Source organism: Eutrema salsugineum, unplaced genomic scaffold (genome assembly GCF_000478725.1).
Source record: "Eutrema salsugineum unplaced genomic scaffold, Eutsalg1_0 scaffold_7, whole genome shotgun sequence".
NCBI lineage: Eukaryota > Viridiplantae > Streptophyta > Magnoliopsida > Brassicales > Brassicaceae > Eutrema > Eutrema salsugineum.
This window is the reverse complement of record NW_006256486.1, coordinates 10,855,546-10,875,329: the sequence shown is the minus strand read 5'-3', so window position 1 is coordinate 10,875,329 and position 19,784 is coordinate 10,855,546. Positions and strand designations below refer to the sequence as shown.

The following is a 19,784-nucleotide window of genomic DNA, read 5'->3' as shown; positions in this document are numbered from 1 at the left end:
AGAATTCAAGTTCATGCTCAATTATGCAATGCAAAGTCATACTCAGATATATATCAACTCAGCAAGGAATCTCCACAAGTTCTTCTCTCTCTCAACTCTTTCACATTCATTAAGCTTTTATCAGGTGGATCTCATGATGCAAGGTTTAAAAAAGCTGGCTTGGCTAGGGAGAGGCTATGAGATTAAAATGATCTCATCAGTGCTCAAGTGGGTTTAATGCAGCAAAGGGATCTCTCTATGAATGATCAAACTTTGGCAGAATGCTAAAGGTAAAAAGCAACCTATGCATACAAGGGCAAAGACTCATCACACCCCACCCTCTACTCAAGGTTTCCTCACTTGCTTAAAAATCCTCACTTTTCACTCTCATTTTCCTCTCACTAGGGGATTTACTTTTCACCTTCACTCTCAACTCTTGGAACTCAAACTTTACACAGCTCTTTTTCTTTTACAACCTCTAGCCTCTTCTTTCTTTCTTTTCAAAACATTTGAGCCTTTTGGCTTCTTTCCTTTTTACATAGAGGCTAGACTCTTTCTTTTCAATAAACCAGAGCTCACTTTCTCAAAACACCAAGACTGATTTCTTTTTCTTTTCTTTCATTCCCCTAGCTATTTCCACTCTCTCTTTCCCACTCATCTCACCTTTTTCCACTCACCAACAAGTCTTTTCCCCCACACTTATTCCTCGCCAAAACTCTCAGTTCCTTGATGTTGGAACACAGCACTCAATGAGACCTGCCCTTGTCGCTCTAAACCTAACACTTTCTGCTAAGTTTGATCCAAGGTGGCCTTTCAATTCACACAAACATTGGCTTAAAAGAAGGATGGGTTCAAGGTATGGGAACTGATCCATGATGTGGATTCAGCTACTTGAGCTAAGGAAAAGAGTGGTAAAAACAATGGTTCTAGCTCAAGTATGTATATCGGTATCCACAAGCTTTTTCAAACAATGCATCACAAGATATTTTCAAGTCAAGTTCAAGGTTCCCACTTAATTAGAGTTGAGTTCAATTCAAACTTGCTTCTCAGATTCAGATCATTTCAGACTTTGCAAGCACAGAAAAAGATTCACAAGCATATTCAGTTCAAGTTCTCAAAGTGATGTACTCTCTAGAAAACCTATCATTACTCCCTGCAAGATGCAACCTATATGCATATGCAATCTAGACTCAATCCTAACAATGAGAATGCAACTACATGATCATTTTTTTTGTGAATTTTTTGTTTTTCAGATTTTTCTATTTTTTTGGTTTTTATATGCACTTAGATGAATATGCAACTAGAATGTGACTCAAGACTCCAAGTGTAAAATAAGAAAATAGAAAACATAATTAGTAAAGGATGAAACTCCTCCCCCACACTTAAATAACACAGTCCCTTGTGTTATAAAAGCATGAGAAAGAAGTGAAATCAAAGCAAACAGGTAAAATGCAAAAGAAAAAGAAAGTCTACATGCTATTTACAAGGTTTTGAGTGTTTACCTCAATCACTGAGGTCTGATCCCAAGTAATGGGATGGATTGGAGGTTGAACATGATGGAGTGGAGTATCTGGGTGGGCTGCTCTCAGGTGAGTCTGGTTGGAACGCTGTGGCCGGATTCACCCAATCTTCTTTTCCTGGTGGTAGCACAAGTTCATTAGCAGCTGAGCTTTCTCCCACCCCTTCTCTTGTATCTCGTTTGGGTGAGGTGGCTGGAGCTGTGAGCTTTTTAACCTTCTTCTTAAGCTGCCTAACACAGTCAACTAGCTTGTTGATCGTTTTGTCTTGCCATTTGCACCATTTCTGAAGGGTGTTAACTCTGGAATACAGCTTCCTTGTGTGATAGTCAGGCTCACCCCAAAAGTAAGGATCAAAGTGATACCTCCCTGCTCCCATCCTTCTTTCAAAATCTCTTGGCTCCTCAATCTCACAACCAGCGGTCCTAGTTGTGTCCTCCTCTTCAACTGGCTCTTTACCCTTAGAACTAGCGGTTCTCTTGCATTTGGGAATTGGAGGGTGAATGGCTGAGTTGTAGAGCTGATCTTTTAGGACAATAAAAGAGACATTGTACCTTTCTGTGAGAGTGGTGATGGCTGGGTGTGGCAACAGAACATGAAACTTTTCATCTTGTAAGAGCTTGAAGGTGTACAAGAAGTTTTCACCATTGCTTGCTTTTAAAAACCCAACCTTGGTGAGGGTAGCTTCATCAATCAACTCAGGCCTGACCTCAACATCATCAAAGACAAAACCTCTTGCTTTCAGAATCTTTGTCACTAGCCATCCATTGTGCAACTTAGTGAGCTTCTTTCTTTTACCCTCACTCCAAGCTATGTCTTTGTAAATCAGCATTTGGCGCGCTAAGAATGCACCACTAGATAGGATGTAGTGTGGGAGGCGAAACTCTCTCTTGCTCTTCAAGTGACTGATGAGAGGATGAAGACCCATACCCAGTAGCTCCATGTCAGCTAGATGCACCACTCCATCATTGTGCTTGGTAAAGAACATTTGGCAAAGCACCTTGTGAGCATAGCGGATTGCTGGGTTTCTTATCCATGAACTCTTGCATCTTCCTCCTCTGAAGCTCCCAAAAGCAATTGTATCCCACAAGTCAGTAATCATGTGATCAGGGTATGTGAACTTCACTGTCTGTTCTTGTGCAGGTCTTGGAAAAGCAAAGATCTCATCTAGTTCTTTGAAGCTTACATGGTGTTGTGCACCATCTATTGTAAACTCCATGTGCCCAAGACCATTGCCCTCTTTGATTCTTGCATCTCTTGGGCCATATCCACAAACTTGAAGGGATGCAAGAAACTCTTGTGTAACACCATCATGAGCCACATCTCTCATCTCAAAGAATCCACCAAAGCCCATGTTGTTGAAAATGAGCTGAACCTCTTCAAGAATTCCCATCTTCCTCAGCAACTCCATATCAGGGAACTTGGTTTGCAGCACTTTTACACCCCTGAACATAGCAAAGTAGTCATCAAAGGTTGGTTCACTGTCCTCAGAACTTGTCTTTGCTTTCTTAACCCGCTTCAATGCTGTTTCAGGGTCACTCTCTGTTCCTTCTTCATCCTCAGCCACAGCCACCTCTTTTCCTGCCCTGTGAACGACCTCAACCAATGCCAACTCGTTACCAGAAGTTTTTGAAGTGGAGGCCTTTGTTTTCTTTGGTGCAGCAACCTTCTTTGTTTTCTTTTCAGCTGGATCCTTTGGCTTTCTCTGCCTTTTCTGTTTCTTGAAAACTTTGTGCCCAAAAGGCAGAATCTTATCCTCTGAAGCCCCAGCTTTCTCTTTTCTGGCTTTGACCACGGCTGCTTGTCTTTTTGTTCCTGCCATCCTGCATTTTCTCAAACCATTGTAAGCACCAAAGCAAGAGAACAACAAAAGTTTTTTCAAAACTTCACCAAGTTCATGAGCAGCAACAATCGATTTCTTTTTAAAAGAAGGTATTTCAAGCTGATTAGAAACTCATTAAACTCAAATAAATGGCAAGAAGCAATGCACACATAGAGTTCAGCTTGAAACACAATTTCTAAAAAAAATCGATTCACATGAGGATTTTCAAGCTTCTCAAAAATTCCAAGAACAGGTTATTCTCAAGCAAGATTCATGAAATCCCTATCCATTCTACTTGCACAATACTCACAAAATGATTCCAAGGTATCAAGAAGCCCATTAAAATCGATTCCATTTGTTTTTCTCTGTTCATGAACAGTACTCTAAAGCATGGAAAAGGTGAGTTTTAACAGATTAAATACCTTGGAATCTTCAAGTTTCGAGTGTAAAACGGATGTGCAACAAGAAACTAGACAGGATTACGAGTTCAATGCAGTTGGAATCACTCAATTTGATGCAGCAACGAGAGAGATATGAAGGTTTAAAGCTTAAGAATGGAGAGAAAGGAGCAAACTCGCGATGAAGAAGAAAGAGTGGTGGGGAACAGCTGGCTTGGCGCGTGTGTTGACCGGTCAATGTCCGTACGGTCAACCAAAATTCAAATTTTGGTCGCGCCTGGTTGACCGTGTCACGTGGTCGTGGCAAGAAGGCATTTGAATCTCTTTTTTGCCGCGGTCTTGGTGTGGCCGTGGCAACTAGACCGTGACAAACCCCGAACTATGTCTCTTTTCCTTTCTCTTGCCACGGTCTGGTTGTTTCCCCGTGGCAATCTCCCCGTGGCCGTGCTCAATCCTTGGTCAAACCCTGAAAATCTTTGCCACGGTCAAACCTTTAGCTCGTGTCTTGTAGACCATGGCAAACACCAAACGCCGGCCATCTTGTCTCTCTTTGCCACGGTCTTGGTTTCTCACCGTGGCAATCTCCTCGTGTCAAAGCCCGAACATTGCACATTTCATCTTCATTTTGCCACGGCCTTAGCTTCTTCCCGTGGCAATGTCCCTGTGGCAAACCCCGAGCCTTGTCCATTCTTCTTTTTCTTTTGCCACGGTCGCCTACGTTCCATGTCACAAGGCCGTGGCAATCACCGAACATGTGCTTCTTTTGCCACGGCCAGGCCTTTAGACCGTGATTATCTCTCCGTGGCAACACAAAGAGGCTTGCCACGCCTTGTTCTTGACCGTGGCAGGTGCCCATGTCAAAGGCCGAGCACAAGCTTGTCTCCATTCCTTCATCTCTTTTCATTCTACATTCACTTTCCAAAGGTTCAGACTCACACCTAACACCTGTAAACACTCAACAAACCCATCAAAACATCCTAAAACATAAAAAGAAAGGGATCAAAAGATCAAAAGCATATTTACAAAGGATAAGCTTGGGGTGTCTCCCAAGAGCACTTTGTTTAAAGTCTCTAAGTTTGACTTTGGAAACCTGATTAACAGGCTGGTGGATCAAGAAGGGGAACTGATGTAGCTTCCTCCTTCCCTTGTGAAACTAAGTAATGCTTGATTCTCTGTCCATTCACCACAAATTCCTGACCATTCTTCCCTTCTAAGACAATGGCACCATAAGGCCTCACTTCAAGAACCTTAAAGGGACCAGACCATCTAGACTTAAGTTTTCCTGGAAACAACTTAAGTCTAGAGTTGAAAAGCAAGACCAAATCACCATACTTGAACTCCCTTTTCAGAATCTTTTGATCATGCAGAGCCTTGGTCTTTTCTTTATAAATCTTGGAGCTCTCAAAAGCCCCAAGCCTGATCTCTTCAAGTTCATGGAGTTGCATGACCCTTTTCTCTTGAGCTGTCTTGATATCAAAGTTCAGCAACTTCACAGCCCACAAAGCCTTGTATTCCAGCTCAACAGGAAGGTGGCAGCTCTTCCCATACAGCAGACTGAATGGTGATGTCCCAATTGGAGTTTTAAAGGCAGTCCTATAAACCCACAATGCATCATCTAGCCTTTTGCTCCAGTCTTTTCTGCTTGAGCTAACAGTCCTCTCAAGAATGGCTTTGATCTGTTTGTTGGATACCTCAACCTGGCCACTAGTTTGAGGATGATAAGGAGTAGCTATCTTGTGTTTCACTCCATGCTTTCTCAATAAACCTTCCAGAGTCTTGTTCACAAAATGAGATCCCCCATCAGAGATAACAACCCTTGGGACTCCAAACCTTGGGAAGATAATGCTCTTGAACAGCTTCACTACAACCTTGAAATCATTGGTAGGGGAAGCAATGGCCTCAACCCATTTGGACACATAGTCCACAGCAACAAGTATATACTGATTCCCATAGGATGAAATGAAGGGCCCCATAAAGTCAATCCCCCAGCAATCAAAGATTTCAACCTCTAGAATGGGGTTTTGAGGCATCTCACTCCTCTTAGATATGTTCCCATTCCTCTGACAGGCATCACATGCTGAAACCACCAACTGGGCATCTTTGAACATTGTAGGCCACCAAAACCCACTTTGAAGAACCTTTGCCACAGTTTTGAATGCCCCCATGTGACCTCCAAAAGCAGAACCATGACATTCTTGCAACACAGGTTGCATCTCCTCTTCAGCAAGACACCTTCTATACAGCTGATCCTTGTTCAGAACATAGAGGTAGGGCTCATCCCAATGGTATCTCTGGACCTCTCTAAAGAACTTCTTCCTCTTGTAAGCATCTAATTCAGGAGGCTCCACCCCACATGCAAGATAATTCACTATGTCTGCAAACCAAGGCATCCTCCTTTCTTGAATGCTCTCTACTTCCTCAAACTCCAAGTAGGAATGGAGCACCATCAGAGACTCTTCAGGCAAAGCATCATCTATGGGGACTTTTTCTTCAATCCTCAGCCTTGAGAGATGGTCTGCAGCACCATTCTCAATCCCCTTTTTATCAAGCACCTCCATATCAAACTCTTGGAGCAATAAAACCCATCTTAAAAGCCTTGGCTTGGCGTCTTTCTTGGTCATCAAATACCTGAGGGCTGCATGATCAGTATATACAATGACTTTTGATCCCACCAGGTAACTTATGAACTTATCAAAGGCAAAGACTATTGCCAGCATTTCCTTTTCAGTTGTAGCATACTTCTCTTGTGCAGAGTCAAGTGTTCTACTGGCATAGTAGATCACATGCAGCTTCTTGTCCTTCTTTTGCCCAAGCACTGCTCCAACAGCAAAATCAGATGCATCTGTCATGACCTCAAAAGGAAGGGACCAGTCTGGTGCCTGAACTATTGGTGCGCTAACCAATGCCTCCTTGATCAACTTAAAGGCCTCCTCACATTCAACATCAAAGATGAAATCCACTTCTTTACACAACAGTCTTGTTAAGGGCCTGGCAATCCTTGAGAAGTCCTTTATGAATCTTCTATAAAACCCTGCATGCCCAAGGAAGCTCCTCATTCTTTTAACTGAAGTGGGAGTTTGCAGATTCACCATCACTTCCACCTTTGCCCTATCAACCTCAATACCCTTTTCAGATATCTTGTGCCCAAGAACTATTCCTTCTTGCACCATGAAATGACACTTCTCCCAGTTCAGCACCAAGTTGTGCTGCTCACATCTCTCCAACACCTGTGTCAAATTAGAGAGACAATCCGAGAAGGAGGAGCCATAGACACTAAAGTCATCCATGAACACCTCAACTTTCTCTTCAATAATGTTAGAGAAAATGTGCATCATACATCTTTGAAAAGTGGCCGGTGCATTACATAAACCGAAAGGCATTCTCCTATAAGCATAAGTGCCATAAGGGCATGTGAATGTTGTTTTCTCTTGATCCCCGGGAACTATGGGAATTTGGAAGAACCCCGAGTACCCATCGAGAAAACAAAAATAAGGATGATTAGCTAACCTTTCAAGCATTTGATCAATGAATGGTAAAGGGAAATGATCTTTTCTAGAAGCAGAATTCAATTTCCTATAGTCAATGCACATGCGATGGCCAGTTATGGTTCTTTGAGCTATGAGTTCATCCTTATCGTTTTTCACCACTGTGATCCCACCCTTCTTGGGCACAACATGAACAGGAGACACCCATCTTGAGTCAGAGATTGGGTAAATTATCCCTGCCTCAAGAAGTTTTAGTATCTCCTTCTTAACCACTTCCCTAAGGTTGGGGTTAAGTCGTCGTTGATGCTCAATAGAGGACATAGATTGGTCCTCTAGGTGGATCCTGTGGGTGCAAATGTCAGGAGAGATTCCTCTAATATCAGCCAAAGAATACCCTATGGCTCTCCTGAACTTTCTTATTTCATTAAGCAATGCACTCTCTTGATCCTCTAATAGGCTATCATTGATGATGACATGATATGTGGAATTCAAGCCTAAGAAAGCATACCTGAGCCCTGTTGGTAGAGGCTTGAGCTCAACAGGGGGTGCATCAGCCTTATTCCAATCCTGGTCCAAGCTGCTTTGGCTGGTGACTGATTCCTTGATAGCAAAAACTTCAGAGCCACTTTGTTCCAGCTCCAAAAACCTTGTCTAAGGACCCAGCTCTCTTGCATTGTCCAGATACAGCTTATACCCTTCACTTGCTTCAGCCAAGAGCTCATTGTCTCCTTGTTCTTGAGTTAGAGCAGCTTGAAGAGGATCCTCAGTGTTCAGCTCCTCAAGCAACTCATCAGCCAACTGATCCATTGTCTCCACATAGAAACATTGACCTTCAATGGTGGGTTTCTTCATCATCTCATTCACATCAAACTTGAGCCTTTCAGACCCAAGTTGAAGCTCTATTTTCCCACCTCTCACATCAATAATAGCTCCTGCAGTTGCTAAGAATGGCCTGCCCAAGATAAGAGGATCTACTGGTTCCTCATCCATTTCCAGCACAACAAAATCTGTTGGAACCTCAAAACCACCAATCTTGACGGGTAGATCTTCCAACATACCAACAGGCAATCTAACTGATCTATCTGCAAGGATAAGAGAAATCCTTGCAGGCTTGAAAACTCTAAAGCCCAGCTTCTTTGCTATGGAGAATGACATCAAGCTGACTGATGCTCCTAAATCACAAAGACATCCAGAGAATAGAAGAGGTCCAATTGCACAAGGGAGTGTGAAGCTCCCTGGATCAGTTAACTTCCTTGGGATGGACTTCTTCTGAATGATAGCACTACATTCATGACTTAGTACTACCATGCCCTGAAGCTCTTTTGTCTTGTTCAGAATAGCATCTTTTAAGAACTCCCCATCTTTGGCATCATTAAGAATGCATCAATGAGAGGCATTGTGAGTGGTGTCTCCTTGAGTGCCTTCTCAAATACAGCTCTTGCCTTGTCCACTAGTTGCTTCTTAAATCTCCCTGGAAATGGGAGCTTGGGTTGGTATGGAGGTGGTGGCACATACTTCTTCTCTGGTTCTGGTTCCTTTGCTACCTCTTTACCCTTTTCTGTCCTTGGTTTCTCAGCAACTTGATCATCCTTTAAGGCTGCCTCCCCCTCAGGTTGATCATTGTCCTCAATGATCACTTTGTTGTTCTCAATACCAGGTAAATCTTTTTCACTCCTCAGTGTAATGGCCTTGGCATATTCCTTGGGGTTGGGTTCTGGTTTTCCAGGTAGGTGACCTTGGTTCTTTGAGCTTGAGGCCTGGTTCTGCTTCAGTTCCTTGATTTCCTGCTGCATAGCTGCATTCTGACTTGCAAAGATCTGTTGACCCTGAAGTAGTTGTTGCAGAATACCAACCATATCTGTACCCATCTGTGGCTGCTGTTGAACCATTGGTGGCTGAAACTGTTGTTGAACCGGCGGCTGCTGTTGGAACTGTGATGGACCAAACCCTGGTGGTGCAATTGGCTGCTGTGAAGTGTAACCAGTGCCCTGAAATGGTTGCTGTTGCTGACCAAAACTCTGATTCTGACCATACTGATTTTTGGGTTGGAATGACCCTTGAAAGTTGTTCTTGGGAACAAAGTTCTTTGGAGCTTGAGAATTGGGATAGACCTGGTCTTGTGGGTTAGCTACATTGGTGTTCCTGTAAGAAAGGTTTGGATTGGCATTACCATACTGATATCTCTGGAACCTCTGATTCCCAATGTAGTTAAGCTCCTCTTGGGTAAGACCTTCTGCACTTATGTTCTCAAAGATTTGAGAAGGTTCCTCATACTCTCCAACAAAATGCATTGGCTTCTGAGTGGTGAATTTCAGCTTGTCCAATTCACTCCTCAACTCCTTAACTTCCCTAGAGAGCCTCTGTTCTGAGCTTGAACCTTCAGACCTATTTGATCTGTCATAGTCTTCACCATAAGTATCATTGTTCAATGCTAAGTTCTCCACTAGCTCTAAAGCAGCATGAATTTCTTTACCCAGAAATTTCCCATTGGAAGCAGTATCCAGCTGGTTTCTAATCTTGGGAAGAGCTCCCCTATAAAGTGTGCTGAGAAGAGAAGCCTCACTAAACCCATGGTGTGGGCATTGGTTTGTGTAGCTCCTGAATCTCTCATATGCTTCACCAAAAATTTCATTGCTGTGCTGAGTGAAGCTAGAGATTTGGTTCCTCAGTTTTGCAGTTCTTGAGGTGGAGAAGAACTTAGATAAGAAGGCTTGCTTGCATTGCTCCCATGTTTGAATGGAGCCTCTTGGAAGATTCTTCTCCCATTGATGAGCTTTGTCACCAAGACTGAAGGGAAATAGTCTTAGCTTGAAGCTGTCTTCTGAAACTCCATTAATCTTGGTCAGATCACACACCTTATCAAACTGGTCCAAGTGTTCCAAGGGATCTTCCATTGCTAACCCATGGAACTTTGAGTTCTGGACCATGTTCAGCAATGATGCCTTCACTTCAAAGTTGTTGTTTTGCACAGGTGGTGCCTGAATACCAGCTCCATACTGATGAGCATTGGCCCTGTCATTCTCTCCAACATAGACTTGGGGTTGCTCATATCTTGTTTGCTGTGGTTGGAAAGGGTGGGGTTGGTGGTGCACTTGTTGTCTTTGTTGAACATTGGCCTGGTGCCTTTGTTGATGAGCTTGAGCTTGTCCTTGGTGGACATAAGCTTGTTGATGGTGCACCTGTTCCTGATGAACATTACCCTGATGAAGCCCTTGACCAACTCTATTATCAGCTCCATTACCCTGAGCCTGTTGCTCTTGAACCGGTTGTTCTATATCTACCACGTGATCTCTTTGCTCTTCCATGTCAGCCTGATCAATCTGTCTACCACGTCTGTCCCTTCTCCTCCTTGGTACCAAAAGGTTGATGTTGTCGTTGAGAGGGAAAGGTGGACCACAGCTTCTTGATCTAGACCTGGTGTTCATACACCTGAAATCACAAACAGAACTTGAAAGTAATCAGTAATAACAAGAAAGTAAGCACTTGATCTCAAGAACAGATCAGAGCTTAATGCTAATCAACCACAATTTGGCAACGGCGCCAATTGATAGACAAGACTTTTTATGGTCTCAGGGCTATCAATCCCCTTGTCAATGTAGCACAAAGAGGTTTATCAATCCAGATGTGGTGTTAGACACTAAACTATGTGATTATGTTCTTAATTCAAGCAAACAAGAGTGATTTTGGTTAACTAATGACAACTAACAAACTTAAACAGGTTTAAAGACAAATGACAATGACAAATGATGTGAATATGATATGATGGAGGCATGAGATTCTAGACATGATAGTTGGTTAGGGTGCTTTGGTGCTAAACTAGAAATGCTAATGACAATGATGAGACATGATTCAAATGATTAAGAACTCTAATCTAGGTTAATCCTCTCATGAAGGTATTAACCCCTATACTAATCCATTTTCAAACCAAATTCCCATTTGTGAAATATGAATCAATATGCATTAATAAACAGTTCTCAATGATCATTCAAGCAAATAACAATACATCACCATGCAGAAAAATGCTTAAACCTCTAATACAACTCTTTCAGGAATTTCATCAAACACTTTTGGTGCATGAAATTCCCAGAATCTAGATCTCAAGTGATTATCAAGGATCTAGCATAGAGAATAGTTGTTTAATGAAATGAATCAATGAATCTAGCCCTAAGCACTCCTAATCTAACACTTTAGCACCCTAACCTACACATCTAGAACCTCATTAAGGTGACTACTCACTAATCATGATCAACACACTAAATCCTTTGCAAGATGTGTTGTTAATCATGATTAGAAGTTTGATTTGATGATAAGAAATGATGAACAAGATGGAAAGAAACTGAAAATCGATATTAAGCTCTCTAAAACAAAGTGTATTAAGTAGGTTTTCACCAAAGGGGAAAGAAAACTAAAAGTAGATTAAAGGTTCTCTACAAATTAGGTCTAAAAACCTTATAAAGAATGCTTGGGCGAACCGGGTCAACCCGGAACAAACCGGGTACTGACCCGGCCTTGATGGGCAAGTATGGGTTTGCCACGGTCTGGTGTGCTCTTGGTGTGACCGTGGCAATCCTGACCGTGTCAAAGCCTTCACTTGTGTTCTTGGTTCCTTTTGATGCCACGGTCTGATCAAGCTTCGTCTGAAACCCGTGGCAAGTCACCGTGTCAAACGCCGAAGATGTGTAAGAGTTGCCACGGTCAAGCCCCAGACCGTGGCATTCAGACCGTGTCAAAAACCACATGCATGAAAAATCCATCCAGCCAAGTATTTGATTGCCACGGTCAAGCTCCAGACCGTGGCATTCAAACCGTGTCAAAACCCAAAGCTATGTAAAAGTTGCCTCCAGCCAGTTGTTCATTTGCCACGGTCAAGTTCCAGACCGTGGCATTCAGCTCGTGCCAATCGCCGAAGGTTTGCAGGAGTTGCCACGGTCAAGCCTCAGACCGTGGCATTTAGGCCGTGTCAATCGCCGAATGGTTGCAAAGTTCTTCTCAGCCAAGTGTATGTTTGCCACGGTCAAGTGTAGACCGTGGCATGAAGATCGTGTCATTCGCCGAGGGTGCACAAAAGTTGCCACGGCCAAGTGTGGACCGTGGCATTCCATCGCGGCATGTTTAACTTAGTCATTCTGGGCTGTCTGGACCATCTCGCATTCCGGAGAGTGTAACGTCCTGGAGACTTGTCCGAATTGAGTGATTCCGGTTGCAGAAGACAGAGGACTCATTTATCTCCAACTTTGGTGAAGGAAGTTTCGATGCTTGGGAAGTGTAAGGCTTCCTGGAGGGCACATATTTGCAGTGCATTTACACGACCAGAGAGAGGCGTCTAGACATGTGTTCATTCCGGAGACCGTATATTCCTGCTCATAGATCCGAATTGAATGCTCTTGGACGTTCTGGAAAGAAGACTCAAATGTCTCTGATTCTCATGAAGGCCCCGGAAACTGAATCGGCCTGGAAGTGCACCGTCCTTCGCATCCTTCAGAACTGATCTGCTCAGTCCGAAACAGCTGCGAGACAGGGGTTCCTTCCGACGAGCTTAACTCTCTGCTCACGCGTCCGAATTCCACGATTCCACTTGCTATGAAACCGTGATCAAGTCCTCTCTAAGTTCTATGAAGCACCTGCCATCCTAATCGGACCGGAAGGTTCCCCGGACAGGCAATTTCTGAGACATGTTCACACCCGGAGATTTTGGCCGATACACTTTACTCGCGGTACATGAAAATGGCCGGTAAACTCTTCCCGCGGTACATAAAAATGGCCGAGAAAACCTTCCTGGTCAGCGAGAATGGCCGATAACCTCCAAAGATCCAATTTTTGCCACTTTTCAAGCTTTGCTCACCATTCCACCCCTTGGATTCATCTTCTCAGCTCCAAATTCACCTGATAGACACTCAAAACATGCAAAGACTCATTGGGACCTAATGCATCTCCTAAGTTCTAAAACAAACCCTAAGGACCTAAAATGCATGAAATAAAACATGATTTGGAATGATTTATGCAACCTAAATGATGCAAATTATGAACATATCACTCACCCCTGTAAACTGAACTACGAGTGGTTTGATCCCTTGCAAAAGGGTACGTAGGCAGCTCGATTTTGAGTCCAGCTACAAATCCAATAAAATTCATCTTTTTCACTAACTACACACATCGACTCCCCGACCAGGAGATCGAACTAAGTATTCCCCACGAATACAATCTCAAAATCCGAGACCAGTCTCACCCGCACCCCCATGGTGCCAATTATTCAAAGCCGGAACCCAATCCGCACTCGCTCTTCCGAATAGCAATCCGTCAACCATGATTCAAGCTCGGAAAAGCCTCCCGAGTTCGTCCGCATCGTCACAATAACATCACGGACTCTCCAAATTCAATAGAAACAAGCCGAACTCCCAACAGTTCGCAAATAAAATACGAGAAAAGAAAACTCTAAGTAAAGAACTGTGACAAAGAAAAACCGCGCTCATTTCATTAATACCCGAAATTGCCGAACTAGACGGCAACAATACAACGCCTAAAACCGGCGACCAAAACAAATCATTAAGTTAAACCCGAACTGTGCGGGTGAGATAAAATTTACAATCTAAAACAACATGATAACAAAATAAAAAGAGAGCTAAGGGGTTCATTGGCGAGCAACAGACGCCGGACTCTTCAGACTTGCTGCCCGATCAGCCGAGATGGACTTCGAATTTGAACCGAACTGGTCCAAACCATCTGGTACTTGCGTTCCCGGCGGAAGTAAGATCCTTGGGATGAAGTCGTCGTCACTCGGGAGAATGAAGTCTTCATTCTCGAGCCGCGGGAGAGGGACATCATCGACCTCCTTCGTGCAGTTCTTGATCCTGCGCCCATACATCTCCATGATGTGAGGCGGAACGATCATGTTGTGCTCGCGCCTGAGGAAATCGCAAAAGCCGACCAGAGCAGTCGTCTGATTGAGCTTGAGGAACGGCGCCTTCCGGAGTTCGGACTTGTCCATGAAGTCCTTCATCTTGGCCAGCTTCCCCTCGCACTTGCCCCTAAGCGCGGCCATCATCTTTCGGCCCTTCGACTCGGCGTCTCGGTACTTCCGCCTCTCGAGCTCGCTCGTTTTGAACGACTTGGACAGAGCGTCCATGTCACCCTCCAGCTCGGCAGTCCGCCTTTCCAGAGCCCCGACCTTCTCCTTCAGGGCAATGTTTTCTTTCTCCTTCTCGGTGAAGGCCAGCACCGAAGCTTCGTACCTTTCCTTCTCATCCCGGTACGACACTTCCAGCGACGCCCTCTCAGCAGCGACCTCGGCGTTGATCTTCCTCAGTCTCTCGACCTCAAAATCATACTCGTGGACGAGCTCATTGGTATCACAGATGAGCTGAAAATGGAGATAAAAGTCAGAAACATTTCAAAATTAAAACGCCTAAGTATTTAAGTCAAAAGGAAACTTACAGCGGAGGCGGATCTCGCGACCCGGGCATAGGACTTGGGGCGGAAGAGATCTTTAGTCTCAGGCATTGGAGACGAGGCTGGGACGATCTGCCTGAAGAGCTCGGCGCAGGCAGTTGCGTCGTCAAAAAAAGACCGCTCCTTGTTTTAGTTGAGACGGACCGAGAAAGACGACGAGTCAGAAGTTCGGCGCCTTTTCGACGACCTCGGGTTCCCGGTCTCGGCTGCCGAGTCTGAGAAGCGGCAAGCGATCCGCCGATATCCCCTCAATGAAGGACCAGCGTTCCCTCGCTCACGACCGTCTTGGGATCACCGCCCCTCTTCCGAGAAGATCTCTTCGAGGATTCCCCCTTCTTCCTCCAAGCGCGGTCGGCAATGGTGAGCTCGTCTTTGTCCTGCTCACCAATCTCGCCTTCCTCCATTTGAGGCTGAGGAGTCGCCTCAGGGACGCCAGTTCCCACCATGTCGCCCTCCGGATCCGTAACCGGAATCAAGGGATCAACTGGGCCGACCGGGACGTTGTCGACCTCGTTCCCGCCACCGGCTTCATTACCATCGCCGACCTCGTTTCCGTCGAGGCCGACGACGTCAATCAGGGCATTGTCTTCTTCCTCGCCAGCCCCGAAGTTCATCATCGGAATGTCCGATTTGTCAAAAGCCATTTTCCGCCGACTCTTCTTGCTGCTTTTCTTCGAGTTCCTTTTCTTTGGTATCGGTCTCAACGAACTGGGCTCGGCTTTAGTTTTAGCTGCAAGTAGAATAAAATGAGTTAGCCATGATTTAAGTAAATGTCTCGAGCGAATCAAATCAGGAACTCATACCTCTGTCCTGAGCTCTCTTTATCCGCCGATCGATCTTTTCCAGGTAAGCTAGGGGCCAACGGCACTGTCCGGCGAGACTTAGCTGCTTCGCTAGGTCGGATGTAAGGGAGCGTTGAATAAATCCTGGAACGTGGCGATCTGCATAAGCAAAAAACTATTAGTACCGACCAAGAAACAGGGGAGTTAACCGTGAGATATGTACCAGAGTCGACACTCCAGCCAGTCCGGAACGTGCTCTCCGGATTCTCAGCAGATAGCGAATCGACGCGAACAAAGAAGTAACTTTGGTCCCAGTTCGGAAATTTGCTAGCCTTGTTCCCAGTAACCAGGTCGAACTTCGGGTTGAAATTCACCGACAAAAACCAACTTTTGGCCGATGAGACCTTCATGATAAAAAGCTCCTCGAATTGGGCCACGTTGATGTGAGCACGGATGTCACGCCCGAGCTGAAGAATCCCGACAAAATTCACTATCGACGCTGGCTGGAGTTGTGATATCGCGCAGCCGCGACGATTACAGTAGGCAAACAGCAAGCGGGGCAGAGGGAAGGTCAATCCGGCCTCGCGGAAATAAGCCTCGTAGACGTAAATGAAGTCCTCGGGAGCATCCCAAGGGCGCTCCTCTGGTTCGGGAACCTGGATTATGATTCCAGGAGGGGCCCCGCCGATCAGCATAGCAGCCCGAACTGTCTCTGGGGATGACAAGGTGGACTTCACCAGAGCGCATATGCATGGCCGATCTATGATCGGCATCATGTCATCATCGTTTGGGTCCTGCGATCCTCCATCCCCGACCTCATGCAGAAGAGCGTCCTCATCCGTCTTCACGTCGGGCTCCCGTTCCGGAACCAAGTCAATGGGAACTTGGCCCTCGGGCTCACGGAGAGTCCAATCCATCCGCTCCGGAGCCCGAATCGGAACATGACTGCTAGAGCCGACCTCGACGACCCGAGAATTCTTCCAAACCAAAGAAGCGTTCGAAGAATGTTCAGTAGATCCCGAGCTCGAGATATCAGTCGAAGTTTCCTCCCTACGGTGTTCGGGGAGAATAGCGGCCTCAGAATTGGACGAGGAACCGGAAGACATTGTCGGAGCAGCTCGGAGAAACAACCGTCGACGAGAGAGCACGGCGGACGATGACCGGAGAACCTAGAGAGAGAAAGAAGAAAATTTAGAAAGAAGGGAGAGCGAATACCTTGGCAGTAGGAGCGAAATTAGGAAATGGGGAGAGCTGAGCCTTATTTATAGAAGAAGAGCGAATCATTGCGACTTCTCGAGTTCCACGCTTCGTAATGTCTCGATTTCCCGCCTAAACCGATGCGACTCTTCAGTTTCCCGCGAGCGAAAAGACTTTAATACCCTCGTCAAAATATCAGAAGAAAGAACACGGCTACAAGTCAGGAATTCGGTGTTCGCCAACCTCGGTCATTAATAACTCCGGCTTCAATTCGGCAAAAGTCAGTCAGGTCCATTTACCGAACTGGGGGGGGAGGGACATACTGTTGGTGGTATGCTCCGATACCCGGTTCAGACCGGTTAAAAACTGAGACCGGCCCAATTGATCCCGGTTTACGATGGTTTTTGCCGAAATAGGCCTAGCCTGACAGCACGGCCCATAAGAAAAAAGCCCAGCGACAAGAGGCGGTGAGAGCTGAACGAGAAGCCTTAGAACTTCTCCTCGTTTATGTACTATAAATAGTAGAATTGTTACTGTATAAGGAATCTTTTTGGACCCGAAGAATAGAGACCTCAATATTATTGTATCGAGTTCGTCGAGAGACCTCCAAACTGAACGAACTGTAACTAAGAACTTTATAAAATAAAATCTATTTAATTTTCCGAGCTCGAATTACCGAACCGACCCGAGATAGTTGAGAACCACAATCAACGGTTACACTCTCCGGTTTGGTATGAATTGGGTCAATTTCACTAATCCTGCTCATCGAAGAGAAAAGGATTCTGGCAAATGGTTCTCTAAATTCATCGATAACAACAATAATTAAGGGAAGTGCTATGTATAAATAAAAATTCCATGTATCCAACCTTGAATCTAATAACAATTGTACTATATATATATAATATCTAATGTTTATTTTATTTTATTAATCAATGCTAATGTGCTGTGTATGTGTAGTATTCAAAAACTGTTGTAAGAATCGGACCTTAATTCTCGGTCAATTCATACATAACATAAAACTTAAAAGTATATATATTTTTTTTTGTAACAGCTAATATATTTCATTATAACGTATAAGGAAAATACAAATAGTTTTGTAACTATTAGAGAAAGTGAGTTCTTCATGAACATGGAAAATGTATTCTGTTATTCACTTTTTCGAATTGGAAAACAATGTACAAGTATGTATTTATATACATCTGAATAAACACTAAACCAGCTAACCAGCTAATCTAAACCGAGATTAAATACTGTACACGTAAACCGGTTATATATGTCTGATATTCCCCCTCAAGATGACGGTGTGAAAATGTTGAGAACACCCATCTTGCTTATGTTATTCCGAAAAGGAGCTGGGAAAAGCGGTTTGGTCAAAACATCAGCCAACTGTTGATCACTCTTCACATACATAGTCTTTAAGAATCCTGAATCAATGTACTCACGAACTTTGTGGCAGTCAAACTCGACGTGCTTAGTTCTCTCGTGAGACACCGGGTTGCTCGCAATGTTCAAAGCAGAAGTGTTGTCACAGTAGAGGTAAGCCGGAGGAGTGAAAGGAACATGAAATTCCTCAAGTAACCGAGATAACCAAACCATTTCTTTAGCTGCCATAGACATGGCTCTGTACTCAGCCTCTGTGGTGCTCATAGAGACAACAGATTGCTTCTTAGACTTCCACGTTATCAAAGAATCACCCAAAAACATTGCATAACCAGTCACAGATCTCCGTGTATCTAAGCAATGATATTTTCATAATTTGCATCATTTAGGTTGCATAAATCATTCCAAATCATGTTTTATTTCATGCATTTTAGGTCCTTAGGGTTTGTTTTAGAACTTAGGAGATGCATTAGGTCCCAATGAGTCTTTGCATGTTTTGAGTGTCTATCAGGTGAATTTGGAGCTGAAAAGATGAATCCAGGAGGTGGAATGGTGAACAAAGCTTGAAAAAGTGGAAAAATTGGGTCTTTGGAGGTTATCGGCCATTCTCGCTGGCCAGGAAGGTTTTACCGGCCATTTTTATGTACCGCGGGAAGCTTTGCCGGCCATTTTCATGTACCGCGAATGAAGTGTATCGGCCAAAATCTCTGGGTGCAAACATGTCTCAGAAATCGCCTGTCCGGGGAACCTTCCGGTCCGATTCAGACGGCGGGTGCTTCATAGCAGTTGGAGAGCATTGGATCACGGTCTCATAGCAAGTAGAATCGTGGAATTCGGACGCGTGAGCAGAGAGATAAGCTCGTCGGAAGGAACCCCTGTCTCGCAGGTATTCCGGACCGAGCAGATCAGTTCTGAAGGATGCGAAGGACGGTGCACTTCCAGGCCGATTCAGTTTCCGAGGTCTTCATAAGAATCAGAGACATTTGAGTCTTCTTTCCAGAACATCCAAGATAAGTCAATTCGGAGCTTTGAGAAGAAAGATACGGTCTCCAGAATGGACACATGTCTAGACGCCTCTCTCTGGTCGTGTAAATGCACTGCAAAGATGTGCCCTCCAGGAAGCCTTACACTTCCCAACCACTGAAACTTCCTTCACCAAAGTTGGAGATAAATGAGTCCTCTGTCTTCTGCAACCGGAATCACTCAATTCGGACAAGTCTCCAGGAAGTTGCACTCTCCGGAATGCGAGATGATCCAGACAGCCCAAAATGACTAAGTTAAACATGCCGCGATGGAATGCCACGGTCCACACTTGGCCGTGGCAATTTTTGTGCACCCTCGGCAAATGACACGATCTCAACGCCACGGTCTACACTTGACCGTGGCAAACACACACTTGGCTGAGAGGAACTTAGCAACCATTCGGCGATTGACACGGCCTAAATGCCACAGTCTGAGGCTTGACCGTGGCAACTCCTGCAAACCTTCGGCGATTGGCACGAGCTGAATGCCACGGTCTGGGACTTGACCGTGGCAAATGAACAACTGGCTGGAGACAACTTTTACATAGCTTCGGGTTTTGACACGGTTTGAATGCCACGGTCTGGAGCTTGACCGTGGCAATCAAATACTTGGCTGGAAGGATTTTTCATGCATGCGGTTTTTGACACGGTCTGAATGCCACGGTCTGGGGGCTTGACCGTGGCAACTTTTACACATCTTCGGCGTTTGACACGGTGACTTGCCACGGGTTTCAGACGAAGCTTGATCAGACCGTG

The 19,784-nt window shown here is 44.8% G+C and overlaps 1 non-coding gene across 1 annotated transcript; it reads left to right on the top strand.

The window, feature by feature from the left end:
* The first annotated feature begins 9,766 nt into the window (after window positions 1–9,766).
* On the top strand, window positions 9,767–9,873 carry LOC112083308. The gene has a single exon (XR_002897596.1). It is a non-coding gene; the product is annotated as a small nucleolar RNA R71 (small nucleolar RNA).
* The last annotated feature ends 9,911 nt before the right edge of the window (window positions 9,874–19,784 follow it).